Consider the following 20,068-nt stretch of genomic DNA (forward strand, 5'->3'; position numbering starts at 1 on the left):
TTCCAATACTGAAACCATGCAATTGCTGTACTGCTCCAGCCTAGATCTTTGATACAGACTGGCATCAAAGGTGTCCCTGATCTGTGCCAGTGTCCCACTACCTAAAGCCACTTATATGTCACTGTGTTGCCCCTAAAGTGTTCACTTTGCTAGTAACTTCTTTTCCTTCTAGCAATCCCCTCTCCAACTGAGGACAGCCACATACATCTTATGACATGTCTAGGAATACCATGTGAGATCACGTATGTCTAGCATGGCCCCAGCATATACTTTTATCATATTATTAGCAGTGTTTTGTCTCCAAGCTGGCAAGAGTCTCCCCATTCTTTGTTTAGTTTAAATTTCATTCAAGCCTCAAAGAACAAGTTGCAGTAGAAATCTCTGTATTCTGAGAATTGTCTAATCCAATGTCCACAGAAACTGATAGAGATAAAGATTTTATCAAGAGTTTGGTATTCTTTATCAGATCCATTAGTAGCCTAAAGGGGACAGTCATGTCAGGTCAGAACATATATAGGAGCTCTTGGCCACCACTCTATGCTAAGAACCCGAACTTGCCTGAATCCTTGGACCCAGGAAAGAAGCATGAAGTGGCTTGTGCTCCTCAGGCTGGTGGCCCTCTCAGAGTGCATAGTCATGTAAGTACAGGGACTGTAAGTGGCATCATCTCTCTTTCTGGGATTTCTCTTTTCATCCTCTTATTCTTCCACCCATCAGGGTTAGAAGAGAATGTAACCATTCCCTGGCAGTCTTAAACTTCAGCTTTCACTGATTGATGAGAATCTTGTCATGGGCATCCTTCATGGGGCAGGCTTACAGGGTTGCATAACCCTGGGAGTACCAGTCACATCACGACCTATATAAAGATGGCACTCCTTGGAACTGTTCAGTGCATGACCTGTGCAGCTATAGGTGTGGTGCTAGAGAAAAGCACTTCTTCTGCATTTGCTTTAGGTCTGCTTTCTGCTCTCTCTCCTCTTCTGTGTGTATGTGTCAGTGTCTTCATCTGCGTAGGCTCCAAATGGTCATCTGGTTTACCCAAGATTACACAACAGAACCTGTATGCAGACCTAGGTCTTTGACATGTCTTTGCATGGCATTCTGATAAAAGATGACTCTCATAAAAAGGCTTGGAAGATACACAGTGCCATTACAATGCCAGATACAACAGTCATACTCGGTTATTGGCTCTTTCTTTTCCCCAAGCTTGGTAAAAGAATCCCTATGATGAAGATGAAGACACTTCAAGAAGTGGTCTTGGAAGAAATCAAGCCAAAATATTTCCTGGAGGAACAATCTTATAGCCTGTCCTGGGAAACTTACTCTTGACCACAAGGTCTCATCTCATCACCTAAGGAAAATCATGAACGTGAGCATGTTAGGAGGGCGGTGCTCCACAGCACCCCCTGAGGCTCTGGCCTAGCACTGGGGCTCATCTGGAGGTGCCAGGTGGGATGCTGGGGCTGGGGCTCCTGCAGGAGGAAGAAACAGTGGGGAACAGTAACCCATTTCCAGAGGAGAAGGCAGTCTCATCCTCAAATCTTGGTCTGTGATGACTGGGCCCAGCAATGACCAGTTGGCAGGTAACCATCCATTTCTGGGTCAAAAATGTGGTATTAGTTTCAGGGAGATTATTCTTTCTGAACTAAGTGAGCCACTGATATAAGATGAATGGTGAGATGTGCCAAACAAAAGATAACGTCAACTGCAAATCAAGTGTGAATCCCAAGGCAGAGAAAGTTCACCCCCCACAGATCCAGAAAAGGCACCCATTTACTGAGCCCCTAATGCAAGTGACTCCATAAAGGTCTAACACTGTAGGTACTTTTTTTTTTTAATTGCTAAAATTTCTGTAAGTCTCTAATTTTCTAGGCGACAGTGAGTGATGATGTCTCACAACTGTGAAGGATACTAATGGTGTAAGCCTTCTCTTAAGAGTCTCCTCCAGCTGCTGAGTTTTTAGACAAACATTTGTCCTACTCTGTGCCCCCAATACTATACTGAGTGCTGTATGCAGATTGTCTTAAGCCTCACAGTTACCCCATGGAATCAGTAACAAAACAAGTTTGTGATAATGACAGGGAAACTGAGGTTTAAGAAGTAGAGTAACTTTCCCTAAATTACACTAGCAGAAAGTTTATTTTGTTTCATTTTTAAAGGAGGGGGAGATGCTCATCTCTTGTTCAAGAATGCATAGGAAAGCCAGAAAGAGTCAAAAATTGATAACATACCAAGAAATTGGCCATCTCCGTGTTGTTGACAGAGCATGCTCTGAGATTAGCAGGAGTGGCCTGGGGTGAACTAAGAGGGCCACCTGGAGAAAAAGGTGATAAGGTTGGCCTTAAAGAGGAGACTGGAGAGCTTCTCAGATGAAGGGACCGCTGAGCAGAGGCTGTGAGGAAGCGTGATTGGAAAGTGATTTCAGGCATTGGGATGCCCAGAGGGAGGCAGGACGCTATGAACGGAGGGTAGCCAGGCAGCCAAGTCTGCCCTAACCTCCCTCCCCGACCCCTGTAGATGGCCTATGTCATCAACATCACCATTGGAACACCCCCTCAAGAGTTCCGAGTCATCATTGACACCAGCTCGTCTGACTTGTGGGTTTCCTCCACCTACTGCTAAAGTCCCTCCTGCTGTGAGTACCAGCCCCCCACCCATCTTGTCCTCCCTCTACCCCCACTCCATCCCTGGCACCTGACAGATACCCACCTCTTGTGTCAGCAGGTAAACACTAGAGATACAACCCTAAGGCGTCCAGCAGCTTCCAGTCTGGTGATGGGAAACACATCAACCTCCGTTATGGATGTGGAAGGATAACGGGAGTTCTTGCCACTGACACTGTTCGGGTAATGTGGGAACCAGGGGCTCAGTCAGGTCTAGTCCTGGGAGCAACCAATGCCTGCAAAATAGATGCAGCTAGGAGGAACTGTCTTCTGAAAATCCCCTAGTGGCTGGCCACCTGCCCAGCAGGGCCCTGTCCCTGGGGAGACAGCTCCCCTGCTGACACACAAACTCCCAAAACAATGAACCCCAGAGAGGGGCTTGGGATGTGAACTTGCATCTCCATTACCCAACGTTCATTTTGCTGGAGCAGGAAGAAGGGGCAATATAGCACCCCCTTGTATATTCACAGGCTCTACAGGGCACTTTCGTGGTAATAACTTGTTTCATCCTGCAACATCCCCAGGCAGGAGGTACTATTATCAGCTCAGGATAAAGACGAGGGACATGAGGTGCACAGAGCGAGGGCCTTGCCAAGGTCACATATTTTTTCAGTGGAGCTTCGCTGACCTTCAGGACTCAAGTAGGTGTGGGTTTGGGGAGAGGATAAAACTGATCTGGTTCCCCTGGGGTAGCACAGGGCTTCAGGTATCCAGGCAGGGGAATCAGGGGTCACAGATGTAATATGGGCCTGATAAAAAGGGTGCTCACTCTAGGGGGCCTTTGACACTGATAAAAACTATGGCCTGCCCCTCACACACACACAAAGTGCCTGAGTATGCCCTCCCTGTGTTTCTCTGTCTGGATCTCTGTCTCTCTCTCACACACACACAGGCACGCACAGGTGTGCACGTCCCCAAAAGCCTGATATCCAGGAAGAATTTTCTTTTTATTTTTTGTTTTATAAATATAAATTTATTTATTTTAATTGGAAGTTAATTACTTTACAATATTGTATTGGTTTTGCCATACAGCCCAGCCATAGACATTGTATAATGGGCTTCTGTCTGCCTGGGCAGATGCAGAATCCACACTCCAGTGCAATGAATTCAGTTCCTGTTTGTCATCAGATCATAGTGTTCCCAAAGAGAAAACTAGTCTGCTCTCTATTCATAGTATCCTCAGAGGGGAACCATTCAGTCCTGTCCTGAGTTTGGTTGCCCCACCTGTACAGAAGACATGAGACCGATTTGACTCACTCACATGCTGTTTGCAGGATAAGCAGGTATTGCTAAGATGCATGGCCCCACACAAATGAAACCCAAATTCCTGTCCCAGCTTGATGTCCCCATCTGAGATCAACTGAGGATTCAGTTCTCTAGAGTGCTAATGGCATCTACAGTCCCACAGCCCAGTTCTAGTCCCACTTCCCAAACTTTATGTGGGCACACTCTCCTCTCTCACAGATCAGGCAACTTATTGCCAAGTCGCAGACATTTGTCCTCAGCGTGAATCACCTCAATGGAGCCTTGGAACATGCATCTTATGATGGCATCATGGGCTTAGCCTACCCCAGCCTCACCATCCATAGGACCACCCCCATCTTCGACAACCTGAATAAAAATGGAATCATTTCTGAGCCTGTCTTTGCCTTTTTCATAAGCAGGTAAGTCTGAGCTGGACAAGTCTTCTTTCCAAATTAACTGTAAGATGCTTTCAATTGCATGAAAAATTAAAGACTACCTCATCCAGAATATTCCTGTCAGATGGTCTAGCCTAGGAGAACTACTGCCCCAGGATCACATCTGGCCCCACCACTGGGTTTTTATCAATATGGTTTCATTGGAACACAACCATGCTCATGGGTCCAAGGATGCAGTTTTGTCCAAGGAGGTGGAGGTAATAGGGAAAGCAATAGAAGATGTCAGGATATTGAAGGAAAAGGCAACGGGATTTGCTGATGAATTTGATATGGATGGAAGGAGAGGGATGCCGGGAATGTTTCCTTCCTCACTAACATTTCACCGGGAACCCAGGACGAGCTACAGAATTTACAAGAGCCAGCGCAAAATGAAAATGTGAAACCCCTTGTTTGAAACACATTAGCAATTTCAAGACAGGGATAGTGGAGGTGGGCAGCCTGCTCAGCTTGAAGTCCCATAGACAGCACAGGTCACAAGCAAGAGAAGCCAACCCTGGCTGAGCCTGAACCCATATTCTTAGCTCCCTCAGACATCAGCTTTCCTGAAAAATGACAGGCTAGACAAGGAGGAAGCCCAGCCCCTCCAGCATAAAGTCCTTTGAGGGTATATCTGAGCATTCAGGTGGCTGGAAAGGTCCAGGCCCTCTTCAGAAGGATGGGTGGTCAGAACCAGGCCTGGTTGGAACCAGGTTGCCCAGCTTCGAACCTCTTCTGTGACACTCATTAGATGGGGACCGAACTTGGTCAGGTACTCAAGCTCTCCAAGCATCCGTTTCCGCATGTGTAAAATGGAGACGGTAGTAGTGCCTCTGATGGGTGAAGAAGCACAGTCCTCAGACAGCGCCTGGTGTTACTCTCCTCCAGTGAGCCCCTTCTTCCTTCTCTCTTCAGCTGTCCGCAGAAGAGCAGCTTGCTGATGCTTGGTGGGGTGGACCACGCCTACCACAAGGGAGCTCTCACGTGGGTACCGGTGACCCAAGCCTGCTTATGGCAGATAACCGTGGACCGGTAAGCCTCTCCTTCTGAGGGCCACCCCAAATGATCCTCCCACACATGCACATGGATACATACAGTTCAGTTCAGTTCATTTCAGTCGCTCAGTCGTGTCTGACTCTTTGCGACCCCATGGACTGCAGCACGCCAGACCTCCCTGTCCATCACCAACTCCCAGAGTTTACCCAAACTAATGTCCGTTGAGTTTGTGATGCCATCCACCATCTCATCCTCTGTCATCCCCTTCTCCTCCTGCCCTCAATCTTTCCCAGCATCAGAGTCTTTTCAAATGAGTCAGCTCTTCCCATCAGGTGGCCAAAGTATTGGAGTTTCAGCTTCAACATCAATCCTTCCAATGAACGCCCAGGACTGATCTCCTTTAAGATGGACTAGTTGGATCTCCTTGAAGTCCAGGGGACTCTCAAGAGTCTTCTCCAACACCACAGTTCAAAAGCATCAATACTTCGGTGCTCAGCTTTCTTTATAGTCCAACTCTCACATCCATATATGACTACTGGAAAAACCATAGCCTTGACTAGACGGAACTTGTCGGAAAAGTAATGTCTCTGCTCTTCAATATGTTGTCTAGGTTGGTCATAACTTTTCTTCCAAGGAGAAAGCGTCTCTTAATTTCATGGCTGCAGTCACCATCTGCGGTGATTTTGGAGCCCAAGAAAATAAAGTCTGTCACTGTTTCCAATGTTTCCCCATCTATTTCCCATGAAGTGATGGAACCAGATGCCATGATCTTCGTTTTCTGAATGTTGAGTTTTAAGCCAACTTTTTCACTCTCTTCTTTCACTTTCATCAAGAAGCTCTTTAGTTCTTCTTCACTTTCTGCCATAAGGGTGGTGTCATCTGCATATCTGAGGTTATTGATATTTCTCCCAGCAATCTTGATTCCAGCTTGTGCTTCATCCAGCCTGGCATTTTGTGTAATGTACTCTGCATATAACTTAAATAAGCAGAGTGACAATATACAGCCTTGATGTACTCCTTTTCTTACACACACAAATGCGCTCACAGTCACACACAGACATATGCTCCACACACACACATGAAAACAGATACAGAGACACATATAAACACATACATAGCCAAACAGATAAACACACACAGACACACAAATGCATGCAAACATACACAAAGGAACACACAACACCGATGGGTTCATTTGCCCCAGAGCTCCTGATCAGGCCTGTCACCAGGGTCCTGAAAGGGTCCAGAGAGGCCTGGGCAGCTGGGGGAGGGCTGCACCCATGTGCTGTGAGGTGGGGAGCCTGGTTAGAGGACCCTAGAGTGTGGTGAAAAGAGGATCAGGAGGCATTTCACCAACCTGAACAGGATTGTGTGAAGATGACCTACTGAGCAGGGCCACCCAGGACCTAAAGTGTTCTCAGTACACAGAATTGCCAGTTGAAAAACTGAGAAAGTCCTGAAAAACTGGGAAAACTGGTCTCCTCAGAGAGAAGTTACCCAGCAGTGAAGAGAATTTGGCTGCAGTCTTGAGACCTGAGAGCAACGCATAAAAAGAGACACCCCACCTGACCAGGGCTACTTACCACCCAAACCGGGCACACAGTGGGGTGGGGGCTGTGACTGAGTCAGGAAACGGGGGTCCAGGAGTGGCCTGAGAACAAGGGGCAATAATTGATGGGGGTTCTCTGTGATGCCCTCAGGCCAAAGCTTCCCTGCTCTTTGGAGGCCCCTGGGTCTGCTCATGCTCCCCTGGCAGGGGCCTCAGGGTCTGAGCTGGGTGAGGGGGCGGTGCTGGGAGACAAACTCTCCCAGGGCAGCCTGAGTCTCCCCCACCCCCACTCTGACCATCTGCTGTCCTAGAGACCTGCATCTTCACTGTATGAGCCGACCCATCGTTGGCGAGACACAGATACAGGTCTCTGGGTGTTCCTCATTCATTCATTCAACAGACATACATTGTGCATCACCTGGTATGCTGGGCACTTGAGGGAGGCACTGAGGATCCAACTTGCCATCACATCTAGTGAGGCAGACGTGCATGAAACAACATGAAATGAAGTTCACACACAGTGAATTACCACCTTGGTACATGCTAGACCTGGGGAAGAGTCTACAGAGACTCTGATCTAGAACAGAAGCCTGATCTAGTTTGGGGGAAAGACTTTCCTGACATAGTGACAATTAACTTGGAAGATAAGGAGAAATTTGCTAAACAAAGGTGATGAGGTTCTTCTAGGAAGGTCTCCAGCACAAGCCCAGACCCTGAGCCTGGTGCCTGCAAGAACTGAAAGGAAGTCAAAAAGATGATGTGACCAGAGAAAAGGAAGACAGAGTCAGGGCAAGAGGCTGAAGAGCTGTTCAGGAGAGAGTCAAGGAAGGGATGGTGGTGGGGGATCTCCAGAGTGACCCTAGTGCCTGCTTTGTCCCTCTGTCTCTCCGCATCTCTGTGAACAAAAAAGTGATTGCTTGTTCCAGCAGATGTCAGGCCATTTTGGATCTTGTCAGGCAATTTTTGTTTGGCCCAACTGACATAGTCAGAAGCATCCAGAGGAGCATCAACCCCAGCCCACTCCAAAATGAGCAGGTAAAGGGTCATGCCACAGAGTCTTCTTGTGCTCCCTACACACCAAGAATCACCTGGGTCAACCTCTCTCCTGCTTTCTTTTACAGCGATTGATTTTGTGTAATAGCACCATGATCCTGCCTCCCAGTATCTTCACCATGAATGGCGTGGACTTCCCAATGTCCCGTAAATACTACATCCAGAAGGTGAAGGGACAACCCAGGGGGCTGGTTCCCAAATCTCAGACTTACAAGAACCCTTGGGCTCCTGCTGGGAGGAGGGCATCCTCTTCGGGCCTGGTCACCTCATTGCTGCACCTCAGATGCAGCTGAGTCCCTGTGGCTGGGCCAGCGCCTCCCACAAAACGAGCCACGTGAGAGTAAGGGGCAGTCTGGGACATCCATCCTCCTGAACTAAATGTGGAGACACCACTCCGTGCTGGCATGGTGGGAGTCACAAGGAGAGGGGAACACTAAGGGCCTCAGGTTTCCCAGAGCTTCAGTTCAACCAGAGACCTCAGACCTCAACGGAAAGTCAGCTCTAGCAACCCCTGAAATGGAACAAGTGACAAGAAGGATGGCTGGGGACAGTCCCAGTGTGCTGTGCCACCACAGTGATTAACAATCTCCTCTTCCCAACACGAAAGCGTGCAGATTGAGATCATAAATTATGTGCTTATGCTAGAACTTCACTGCAACGTTGCACCCTGTGAGTTGGGGTACCAACCCCTCTGTGGGGAGGTTGGATGCTACGGTGATAAAGGAGCACAGTGACTGCTCAGCCCCGGCACAGGGTGGAGGCTTCATGTCAGCTCCGTGTGGGAGTTCAGAGCAGGCTGATGGGCTCAAACGAGACTTTGAGGAAGAGAGAATTGCAGTTATTCTAAACCCCCAGCCTCACAGAAGAAAGAGGAAGCCTGCTCGTGTTGAGACAAGTCTATAATGGATTCTATGGTACCCACGGGGGCTGTGCAAAGGTGTCTGGGGGCAGATTAGGGGTGAGGAGGGCTACAGACCAAGGGAGCGCCAGGGTAAGTTACCCAACCCAGCCTGGAGTAGCCAAATAATGTGAGTGTAGGACCAGAAAGTTTTCCTAGACAGCCTGAGAGCAGTATAAAGAACGCATTGTGACAATGCTATTTACAATGGGGAACCAACAACCACCTACTATGTAGCTCAGGGAGCTCTGCTCAGTGTTATGTGGCAGCCTGGATGGGAGGGGAGTTTTGGGGAGAATGGATACATGTATACGTATGGCTGAGTCCCATTGCTGTCCACCTGAAACTATCACAATACTGTTAATTGGCTATCCTCCAATACAAAATTAAAATTTTTTTAGAAAAAGAATGGGTTGTGGGTAATGGGGAGAAGAATGGGTATTCCCTGTGGAGAAAACAAGAGAGCAGGAGTCAGAAGGAAAGAAACAGCAGAGTGTGATGGGGAGCTATAGGCCATTCTTTTTCTTTTCTTAATATAAATTTATTTATTTTAATTGGAGGTTAATTACTTTACAATATTGTATTGGTTTTGCCATACATCAATATGAATCTGCCACAGGTATTTTTAAAAAAAATACTTTGTACTCAGCCGTTAAAAAGAATTCATTTGAATCAGTTCTGATGAGATGGGTGAAACTGGAGCCAATTATACAGAGTGAAGTAAGCCAGAAAGAAAAACACCAATACAGTATACTAACACATATATATGGAATTTAGGAAGATGGCAATGACGACCCTGTATGCAAGACAGGAAAAAAGACTCAGAACCTGTAGCCCCCCAGGTTCCTCAGTCCATAGGATTTTCAGGCAAGAATACTGGGAGTGGGTAGCCACTTCCTTCTCAGGGGAACTTCCCAAACCAGGGATCGAACTCACGCCTCTTGCACTGGAAGCAAGATTCTTAACTCTGAGCCATCTGGGAAGGCCCCTTTCAGAGAGATGGTAAGGGGTAAAAAAATAGCTTCTATGCTCCCCATCTCAGAGGAACATTGGCAGTAACTTTCTGCTCCAGGGGGATCTCGGTGAAGTCCTTCAAGTTGAGATGGTTTCCTTTCCTCCTCCTACCCCAGTCACCAGCTCTTTGCAACCCATACCTGCAGTGTCCTTTCCAGTCTCACTTCCCAAGTGTCAGGCCTGTGTGGATCCCTGAGCCACTCCCCTCCTCTGGGGTCCAGCAGGACCCTTCCATTGGCCTCCAGTGCTGCTGGGGAGGATGCCACTCATATAATGGGGGGACCGTCCGCCTTTCTGACTTCCTTCAGGGGTAGAGCTCTAAATCATTTGGTTCGAGTTGCCATGGGTTGACACTGTGAGAATGGAAGCATCGCCTTCTCTCACCTGGAGACCTGAGGCAGAGGCCCTGATGGGGACACCAGGGTCAGAGGCAGAGAAAAAGATATGAGAAATAAAAGAATAAGTAATGTGGAAAACAGACCCAACTCCATGCATAGTATTGAAAGGTTGCTGCTGTGAGCTGTGTGTTACACGGGGATTTGTGACCTCTGAGGAGAGGATTTTGATCTGGGGTCAGAGACATGGCTTGGCTACTTGGAGCTTTTTGCGTAGCAAAGTTTTATTAAAGCATAATAAAGATATGGAAAGCTTCTGACATAGACATCAGAAGGGGACAGAAAGAGTGCCTCCTTGCTAGTATTTAACAAGGTGTTTTATGTCTGTTAGAAAGCTATTAATCAGATAACAGACACCTCAGCACCGAGGGAGTTTCACAGGCCCTTCTCCCACAATACGCATTTTTGAGATAGGATGGCATGAGGTGTGTCATCCCCTGGCCATAAAACAATTAACAGGAATACTAGTTGGTTGAGCCATTTACAGCCCAAGGTTTGAAAAAAGAAAAAGAAAATTAGTCTTAGGTGGAACCATTTTGAAGAAAGACAGATTCCAAAGCAAATACATAGTTTCACTAACGTAGCTTAGGAAAAAAACATTTCCATAAGAAAAACACATTGGTTGGCTCAAGGCAGAACCATGTGTCATCCACACAGAATTTCAAGAAGACTCTGAATTTTGTGTGGAGAAGGAAAAACATCTGCCCCTGGCAGTTTATTATTTCCTTCTGTGTGCCGCTTGGGGTCCTCTGGCCTTCCCACCTGTTTCCCTCTCAGTACGGGCCTTTACTCTACAAGACAAGCGCCAGCAAGAGAGATGTATTCCTCATTCCTTCCACATCTTTCATTCACTACAAATTTACTGGGCAGCTACTATGTGCCAGGTGCTGTGGTGGACCCCAGGGGAGAGGGATGGGTTGGAACCCACCACCGAGTCATGGAGACAGATAAAGAGACAGCCCTCTCTGGGGAGGGCCAGATGGAGAAAACGGCAGAGTTGTGGGTAAGAGGCCAAGGAGTGAACAGCTTCCTTTCAGGGAGACATGGAAAGGCTGGCATAGGGTAAGTGGAGGGTCACTGACTTCAGGCTTGTCACCTAACCCTGAACACGCCCATCTACCTTGCAGTTGCCATCTGTGTGCAAAACGGCCACGTGTCCAAGGTTGCCTGTGCCTGGCCCCTTTAGGTGACACTGGATTATGATCACCTTGACAGTAAATATCATGAACTAAGCTAAATGGAGACTCAAGTGAACAGTCTCTCAAACTCATTTTCCAAGTAGTGTTCATAGAACCATAAGCCATGATTCTGTTGATAAGAAATCACCAATAAGTGTAAGAAGCACAGCTCTGGTCAATTACATATGCTATCTTGCTGTCTCCACACAAGCCTGGCAAGGCATGTCCCCCATCGTACAGATGGAAGACGTCTCCTCCGATCTTCTTCATACATACTGGAGACAGGCACATAATAATCCCACAAGTAATACATGTTGACTAAACAAACGGGTGCATTTATAGATCCTTCCAATAGAACACATTGATGCATCCATGTTGGGAGACACGCATAGTCTCAGCACGACTACTGCCATAATATGAACTGGAAAAGGTCAGGCTTTGCCCCCCTAGGTAAGCTGGGGCTGATCGGCTGGGGCTCTCCTAAAGCTGGGGCTGGAGCTGGTGTCTGTTAACGAGCCTCCTGTTCCTGAAAAGCGAAAAAGTCGTTCAGTTGCGTTCGACTCTTTGCAAGCCCATGGAATTCTCTGGCCCAGAATACTGGAGTGGGCAGCTGTTCCATTCTGCAGGGGATCTTCCCAACCCAGGGATTGAAGCTAGGTCTACCGCATTGCAGGCGGATTCTTTACCAGCTGAGCTACCAGGGAAGCCTCTCCTGTTCTTGAGGCTCTATTTTTGTAGACTGTGCCACCAACATGAGGATAAATTCTGATCTTCAAAGCAATAATCTTACCCCACCTTCCACTTTAATCGTTTACAAATTGTAGATCAAAGAGATGTATACCTTAGGTGAGAGAAACAGTAGGAAAAAAAAAGCAAAAAGAAAGGTCTGGAACACTTCTTTAAGAGTGTAATTTTGCTCAATCTTTCTGGAGATGTTTTGTCCTGACTATACATATGGCCTTTGTCCCAGCAATTTTGCTACTAACAGTTATGCTAAAGCGATGGCCAAAAGCAGCCATCAACATAAATAAGCAAGAATGAAGTCCTCAGAGTCTCCTACAAAAGAGAATATCTGGGACACCCTAAGGTCAGTTCAACATAGAGTCCACAGCATAGACAGACCATCACACAAGCAACTGCCTGGAAACTGGTTTTAATGTTATGGAAAGTCATTCCAATAGGACATTGAAAGAAAAGAACAGAAGCCTAACCAGCATGATCCTGGGTTTGCAGAGCAGTTGGAACACAGTGCAGCCTCCTTGCCAGGCATGGACAGTCTGCCTGGCTACAAATCCCAGGGCAGGAGTCAGAGGGTTGGACAGGCAGAGGTGACAGCAAGGCCACCGTGGGAGCCACTGCAGATGCGTGAGGCCCCAGACAGGGTGGGGACAGCTGGGAAGTGGGTAGGAAGCCACACAGCATCCACAGGAGCAGAGACAATGGCCTTTAGGGGATGATACCTCCCCCTCCAAGGAGATAGGACTGGGACCCAAGCAGGAAGGGAACAGGTGCTGATCTGCGTTCCCTCCACCGAGAAGAGAAAATAGGTAACTGTTTCCTCACTAACAAACCCTGAGAAAGAAACTTCCTCTTTACCTTCTCTCCTCCTTTCCTTCCTTTCTTCCTTTCCTTCTTTTGTTTCCTCTGCACTTTCACCCCCACAGAGCTCACTGTTGCCACTGTTTCCCCATCTATTTGCCATGAAGTGATGGGACCGGATGCCATGATCTTTGTTTTCTGAATGTTGAGTTTTAAGCCAGCTTTTTCAAGCTCATCTTTCACTTTCAAAAAGAGGCTGTTTAGGTTCTCTTCACTTTCTGCCATAAGGGTGGCGTCATCTGCACATCTGAGGTTATTGATATTTCTCCTGGCTATCTTGATTCCAGCTTGTGCTTCATCCAGCCCAGCATTTCTCATGATGTACTCTGCATATAACTTAAATAAACAGGGTGACAATATACAACCTTGATGCACTCCTTTCCCAGTTTTGAACTGTTTTCCATGTCCAGTCTAACTATTGTTTCTTCACCTGCATACAGATTTTTCAGGAGGCAGGTAAGATGGTCTGGTATTCCTATCTCTTGAAGAATTTTCTGTGATGTGTTGTGATCCAGACAGTCAAGGCTTTGGCATAGTCAATGAAGCAGAAGTAGATGCTTTTCTGTACACACTGTGGGCCTTGCTAACCCTCACACCATGGGGAGGGGTCATGAAGCCTCAGATATTGGCCCTGCCGCTTGCAATCTTGCCTTCAACTTCTTCCTGCTGCTTTCTATCCTTACAAAATCCAGCTCATGTACCTCAAACACTGGGAACTCAATCTATTGGATGAGAGTAAGGCCCACATGTGACTACACAATACCCGGTGGAAGGAGGCCGGTGTGATGCCTTTGATCACTATCTGCAAAGGAGAGGCTGCAGAATGTCCCAGTGGGGAAGAGATGCTGATGAGGGTTCAGATCAGGATAATTCTCCAGATCTGATGTCAATGGAGTAAAAACGCAAAGTACTAACGGCTCTTGCTCAATAACAATCTACCCTGGGACTGTTCAGCTCAAGAAAAAATAGTTTCACCTGATATCAGATCCTGTAACCATAAACTCACAGGAGAAGAAGGAAAGACTGAATGCAAAGCAAAGCATTTTCTAAGCATGAGGACACTCAGATTAAAGTAAGGTATGCAGACCTAGAGATAGGGGGCGGTGCCCCTTCCCCTCTTCCTTTAGCATAAACAATTAGTGCCAGCTCTCCACTATTTATATACATACAATGAAGTGAGAAATATGATTATTAGCACTAGCAAACTCTGGGTGCAGAGCAGAAATACACAACATGGGGACTGATGTCTTGGGTTTGCACTTTGGCTCCTCAGCACTTTACCTGTGTGACCTTGATCAAGTCTCATAACTTCAGTTTCCTTACCAGCAAAACGGGTAGCAAGATGATAATCCCACCATGGGGATCGTGAGATGTGTGTCTGGGATGAGTGAGGGTCCCTGAGAGGGCTTTGTGAACTCCTGAGTCTGGAACAAGTATTAATTATTCTGCCTCTTCTGCTTCTGTTAGGCATCCAGTCCCATCACTTCAAGAAAAACAGAAGTGAAAAAAATGGAAACAGTGAGAGACTTTATTTTCTTGGGCTCCAAAATCACTGAAGACAGTGATTGTAGCCATGAAATTAAAAGACTCTTGCTTCTTGGAATAAAAGTTATGACAAACCTAGACAGCATATTACGAAGCAGAGACAACACATTGCCATCAGAAGTCTGTACAGTTATAACTATTGTTTTTCCAGTAGTCATGTATGACTGTGAGAGTTGGACCATAAAGAAGATTGAGCACAAAAGAATTGATGCATTTGAATCATGGTGCTTGAAAAGACTCTTGAGAGTCCCTTGGACTGCAAGGAGATCAAATCAAGCAATCCTAAAGGAAGTCAACTCTGAATATTCATTGGAAGAACTGATGCTGAAGCTGAAGCTCCAAAACTTTGGCCTCCTGATTTGAAGAGCCAACTCTTTGGAAAAGACCCTGATATGGGGAAAGATTGAGAACAGGAGATGAGGACAGCAGAGGATGAGATGGCTAGATAGCATCACTAACTCAACGAACATGAACAGGAGCAAATTCTGAGAGATGGTGCAGGACAGGCAAGCCTGGTGTGCTACAGTCCATGGGGTCATAAAGAGTTGGACATGATTTAGCAACAGAATAAAAAAAAAGAAAAAACAGGAGCAGGCACCAGATTTACTCTCCTACCTCAAACAACACCCAAGCAGACTTATTAAACAAAACAACAGTTTTCAAACATTGGACATCTGGCAGCAGAGGATAGATTCCTCAGAGGGAGGAGCAAAGGAAATGAGCTCTACACGGAATCAACTCTAGACAGTGTTCCAAGTGTTTCCAAGTCTAGACACTGTTTCCAAGCCTGGAACAAGAAACATATATTCAGGCAAAGCCCTACAGTCTCCTCAAGATAGGAAGAGAGATTTGGGGCTCTAGGTAGCCAGAGTTCACAGGAGAGAGCTACACACCGAGAACTCTGGAAATCTATCAAGATGCCACTCCTGTTTTCAGCTGAGTGTTCACTGTACTGGTCAAGATTAGAGGAAACAATCCTTGAGCCTCAACTTGAGCCAAGGCTAATTTGTGTCACCACCTAACAGAGTGGAAATATTTCATAATTCACAGGACATCAACAGGGCGCTGAAGACGATACTACCTTGAGTGGGGAAAAGTAACCCTGGTCTAAAGGCTGGTCTCCTCTCAGTTAACAAAGCTGAACAGCATGCCTGTAAAAAAAATAAACTATTTACAGGAAATTAACAGTGTCCTATACTTTGGCCACCTCATGCGAAGAGTTGACTCATTGGAAAAGACTCTGATGCTGGGAGGGATTGGGGACAGGAGGAGAAGGGAACGACAGAGGATGAGATGGTTGGATGGCATCACCGACTCGATGGACATGGGTTTGGGTGAACTCTGGGAGTTGGTGATGGACAGGGAGGCCTGGCGTGCTGCGATTCATGGGGTCGCAAAGAGTCGGACACAACTGAGCGACTGAACTGAACTGAACAGTGTCCCCAAACAGTGCCAGAAATATTTTTAAAAATAAAAAATCTAGCACCCCAAAGCATAAAATTCCTAACATCCAATGCCCAATCAAAAATTTATATATATACAATGAAGTGAGAAATATGATCCATAATGAGGGGGGAAATTAATCAGTAGAAACACACCAAAAAATACAGATAACGGAATTAGCAGGGAAGGACATTAAGATGGTTACTACAATCATATTTCATACATTTAAGAAGCTAAAGAGGATTGAACATTTTAAGCAGAGACATGGAAAATATTAAAAAGATCCAAATCAAAAGTCTAAGAATGAAGTATACAGAATGAAAATTACAGCAGATTAGACACAACAGAAGAAATGGTCAGTAAACTTGAAGAAACAGCAGCAGAAACTATACAAAAGGAACCACAAAGTTTTAAAGTACAGGCAAAAAAATTAATTGAGCAACAGGGAGCTTTGAAACAACTTTAAGAATTGTATGGCAAAACCAATACAATATTGTGAAATAAAATAAAGTAAAAAAAATTAATTTAATTTAATTTTTAAAAAGAAAATAAATAAATAAAAACTGAATTCTTAAGAGAGATTCTGAACAAGGATTAAATTACACTGCTGTGTGGCAAAAAAAAAAAAAATACTAAAATATATAACTGGAGTTCCAAAGAAGCAAGAGATAAGAGACAAAGGAAATTCCTGAAGAATAACTCGGTGTAAAATTTCCAAATGTGATGGAACCTTTAAGACCACAAATACAAAAAATCAATTAACACAAACACAAGAAATATGAAAACTACACAAGGCACATCATAAATACATTGATTCAAACAAGTAATAATAAAAATTGCCAGAAGGAAAAAAGACATATTGCCCACCAGCCCCTATCACCCAGTGTCCCATGAGCCTCAGACTCTAGGCATGACCCTCAGGCAACTGTAACTGCACCCCAGCAAGCAGGTGCAGGCAAGATATCTGCCCAACATGTAGACGCAGAGCACAACCTTGAGTCACAGCATACCTGTCAGAGGGAATTGCAAGGATAATGCCCAGCTGATATCCTCGGGTTAAATTAAAATCTATGATCTGGAGGGTGAAAATGGGATACATGTATGCGTTAGTCACTCAGTCATGTCCAGCTCTTTCTCACCCTATGGACTGTAGCCCAGCAGGCACTTCTGCCCATGGAAATCTCCAGGCAACAATACTGGAGTGGGTTACCATTCCCTTCTCCAGGGGATCAGAGGGACCCAGGAACCAAACCCAGGTCTCCTGCATTGCAAGCAGATTCTTTACCATCTGAGCCACTGGGGAAGCATGAAAGTGGACTAGAAGAACCTTAAGAATTAAACCCAACTGCAGTAACAATCACATGAAAAGTATGTGGTCTAAATATCCCTTAAAAGGCAGAAATTTTTAAATTGGATTTTAGAAAATACAAAACTCATCTACTGCTGCCAAGAAGATCCACTTTAAATATACAGACACAAATACTTCAAAAGTAAAAACATGTAATTTACCTTTAAAATATGTAATTTACCTTTAATTCTGGTAAAACACTGTGGTGGTGGTTTAGTCACTAAGTCATGTCCAGCTCTTGCAAACCCATGGACTAGAGCCCACCAGGCTCCTCTATCCACGGGATTTTTTCAGGCAAGAATACTGGAGTGGGTTGCCATTTCCTTCTCCAGGTGATTCCTAACCCAGGGATCAAATCCCAGTTTCCTGCATTGCAGGGGAATTCTTTACTGACTGAGCTACCGTTTACCATTTTAAACATTTAAAGTGTATAATTTTATGACATTAAATACATTCACACTACTGTACAAGCATCATCACCATCAACCTCCAGAATTCTTTCATTGTCCAACTGAAACATTGTACCCATTAAACATTAACTCCCATTCCTCCCTTCCCCAAGTCCTTGCCAACCACCATTTCTCATTCTATCTCTATGAATTGGGCTCATAAAACTGCCTCCTGAGGATATCTATTTGAAGATCTGTCCTGCCAGCTTTTTCCTGAGCCCAGAGTGCCTCATTTCTGCTCTCCACCCTCAGCTCCTTTCAGGGGAGGTTGAAAATCACCAGCTGTTGCAGCAGGATTTATTCCTAGAAGAGGTATATGGCAAGCGCTGTGGCAACTGCCAATTTGTATCTGACAGAGCCCCATGCGTATGTGCCTAGTCGCTCAGTTGTGTCTTACTCTTTGCTACCCCATGGACTGCAGCATGCCAGGCCTCTCTGTCCATGGGGATTCTCTAGGCAAGACTACTGAGTGGGTTGCCATGCTCTCCTCCAGGGGATCTTCCCAAACCAGGGATCAAACCCAGGTCTTCCACTTTGCAGGTTGATTCTTTACCAGCTGAGCTACTAGGGAAGCTCCACATGGTCATGAATTCAACCATATGTTGGGAGGCACTTCATGACCATGTCATCCCATGGTGCTCAGAAGTTTCATTTCAAGGTCAGGCAAAGATTTTGCTAGCAGGCCACTTAATGTGCTGTTACTGGACTAAGTCTATCAATGGTAACCAAGGGGCTCTAGACCACTTGGGATCTGTACTGGTCCAGGAAAAAATTCCCTCTTGTTGTATCTTCCCATATCTAGAGTGACACTATTACAATCACTAATGGCATACTCACTTGCCATGGGCACTAGCCATCTACCTATAAAAGGATTAAACCCTGTGTTGCAGCAGCTACTGATTTTTGACTCCTCCTGAAGGGAATTCACGGTGGAGAGCAGATATGAGGCAGTGTATACTCAAGGAAGTGAAGAGGAACTAAAAAGCCTCTTGATGAAAGTGAAAGTGGAGAGTGAAAAAGTTGGCTTAAACCTCAACATTCAGAAAACTAAGATCATGGCATCCGGTCCCATCACTTCATGGGAAATAGATGGGGAAACAGTGGAAACAGTGCCAGACTTTCTTTTTGGGGGCTCCAAAATCACTGCAGATGGTGACTGCAGCCAGGAAATTAAAAGACGCTTGCTCCTTGGAAGAAAACTTATGAACAACCTAGACAGCGTATTGAAAAGCAAAGACATTACTTTGCCAACAAAGGTCCGTCTAGTCAAGGCTATGGTTTTTCCTGTGGTCATGTTTGGATGTGAGAGTTGGACTGTGAAGAAAGCTGAGCACCGAAGAATTAATGCTTTTGAACTGTGGTGTTGGAGAAGACTCTTGAGAGTCCCTTGCACTGCAAGGAGATCCAACCAGTCCATTCTGAAGATCAGCCCTGGGATTTCTTTGGAAGGAATGATGCTAAAGCTGAAACTCCAGTATTTTGGCCACCTCATGCGAAGAGTTGACTCATTGGAAAAGACTCTGATGCTGGGAGGGATTGGGGGCAGAAGGAGAAGGGGACGACAGAGGATGAGATGGCTGGATGGCATCACGGACTCGATGGACGAGAGTCTGAGTGAACTCCGGGAGTTGGTGATGGACAGGGAGGCCTGGTGTGCTGCGGTTCATGGGGTCGCAAAGAGTCGGACACGACTGAGCGACTGAACTGAACTGACCTGATACTCAAGGGAAAATTGACAGGACAAATCTTCAAATGGATATTTTCAGGAGACAATTTTATGAGCCCAATTCCTGTGTCTCCTCATATCTAGAGAAACACTAAAACCCTTCAAGTGATGAGGATTCCTTGTGAGTAGCAAAAGTGTCATGAGACTAGTTTTTCCCGAAACCTTTTGGAAAAATATTTGCTTGATTGCATGCATTCCTCCTTCAGCAAAATCTTGTATATACTGACTTTCCCTGCTGCTTATTTGAAGCAGTTTCTCAGAGACATCTGGTTCCAAACTGGGAAAGGAGCGCGTCAAGGCTGTATATTGTCACCCGGCTTATTTAACTTATATGTAGAGTTCAGTTCAATTCAGTTCAGTAGCTGAGTCATGTCTGACTCTTTGTGACCCCATGGACTGCAGCATGCCAAGCTTCCCTGTCCATCACCAACTCCCAGAGCCTTCTCAACTAACGTCCATCAAATTGGTAATGCCATCCAACCATCTCACCCTCTGTCTTCCCCTTCTCTTCCTGACTTCAATGTCACCTTCAGTAT

General features: G+C 45.8%; 1 pseudogene; it reads left to right on the forward strand.

Moving 5' to 3' along the window:
- On the forward strand, positions 586–18,184 carry LOC102172240 (annotated as a pseudogene).

This window comes from Capra hircus, chromosome 29 (assembly GCF_001704415.2).
Source record: "Capra hircus breed San Clemente chromosome 29, ASM170441v1, whole genome shotgun sequence".
NCBI classification, from domain to species: Eukaryota; Metazoa; Chordata; class Mammalia; order Artiodactyla; family Bovidae; genus Capra; species Capra hircus.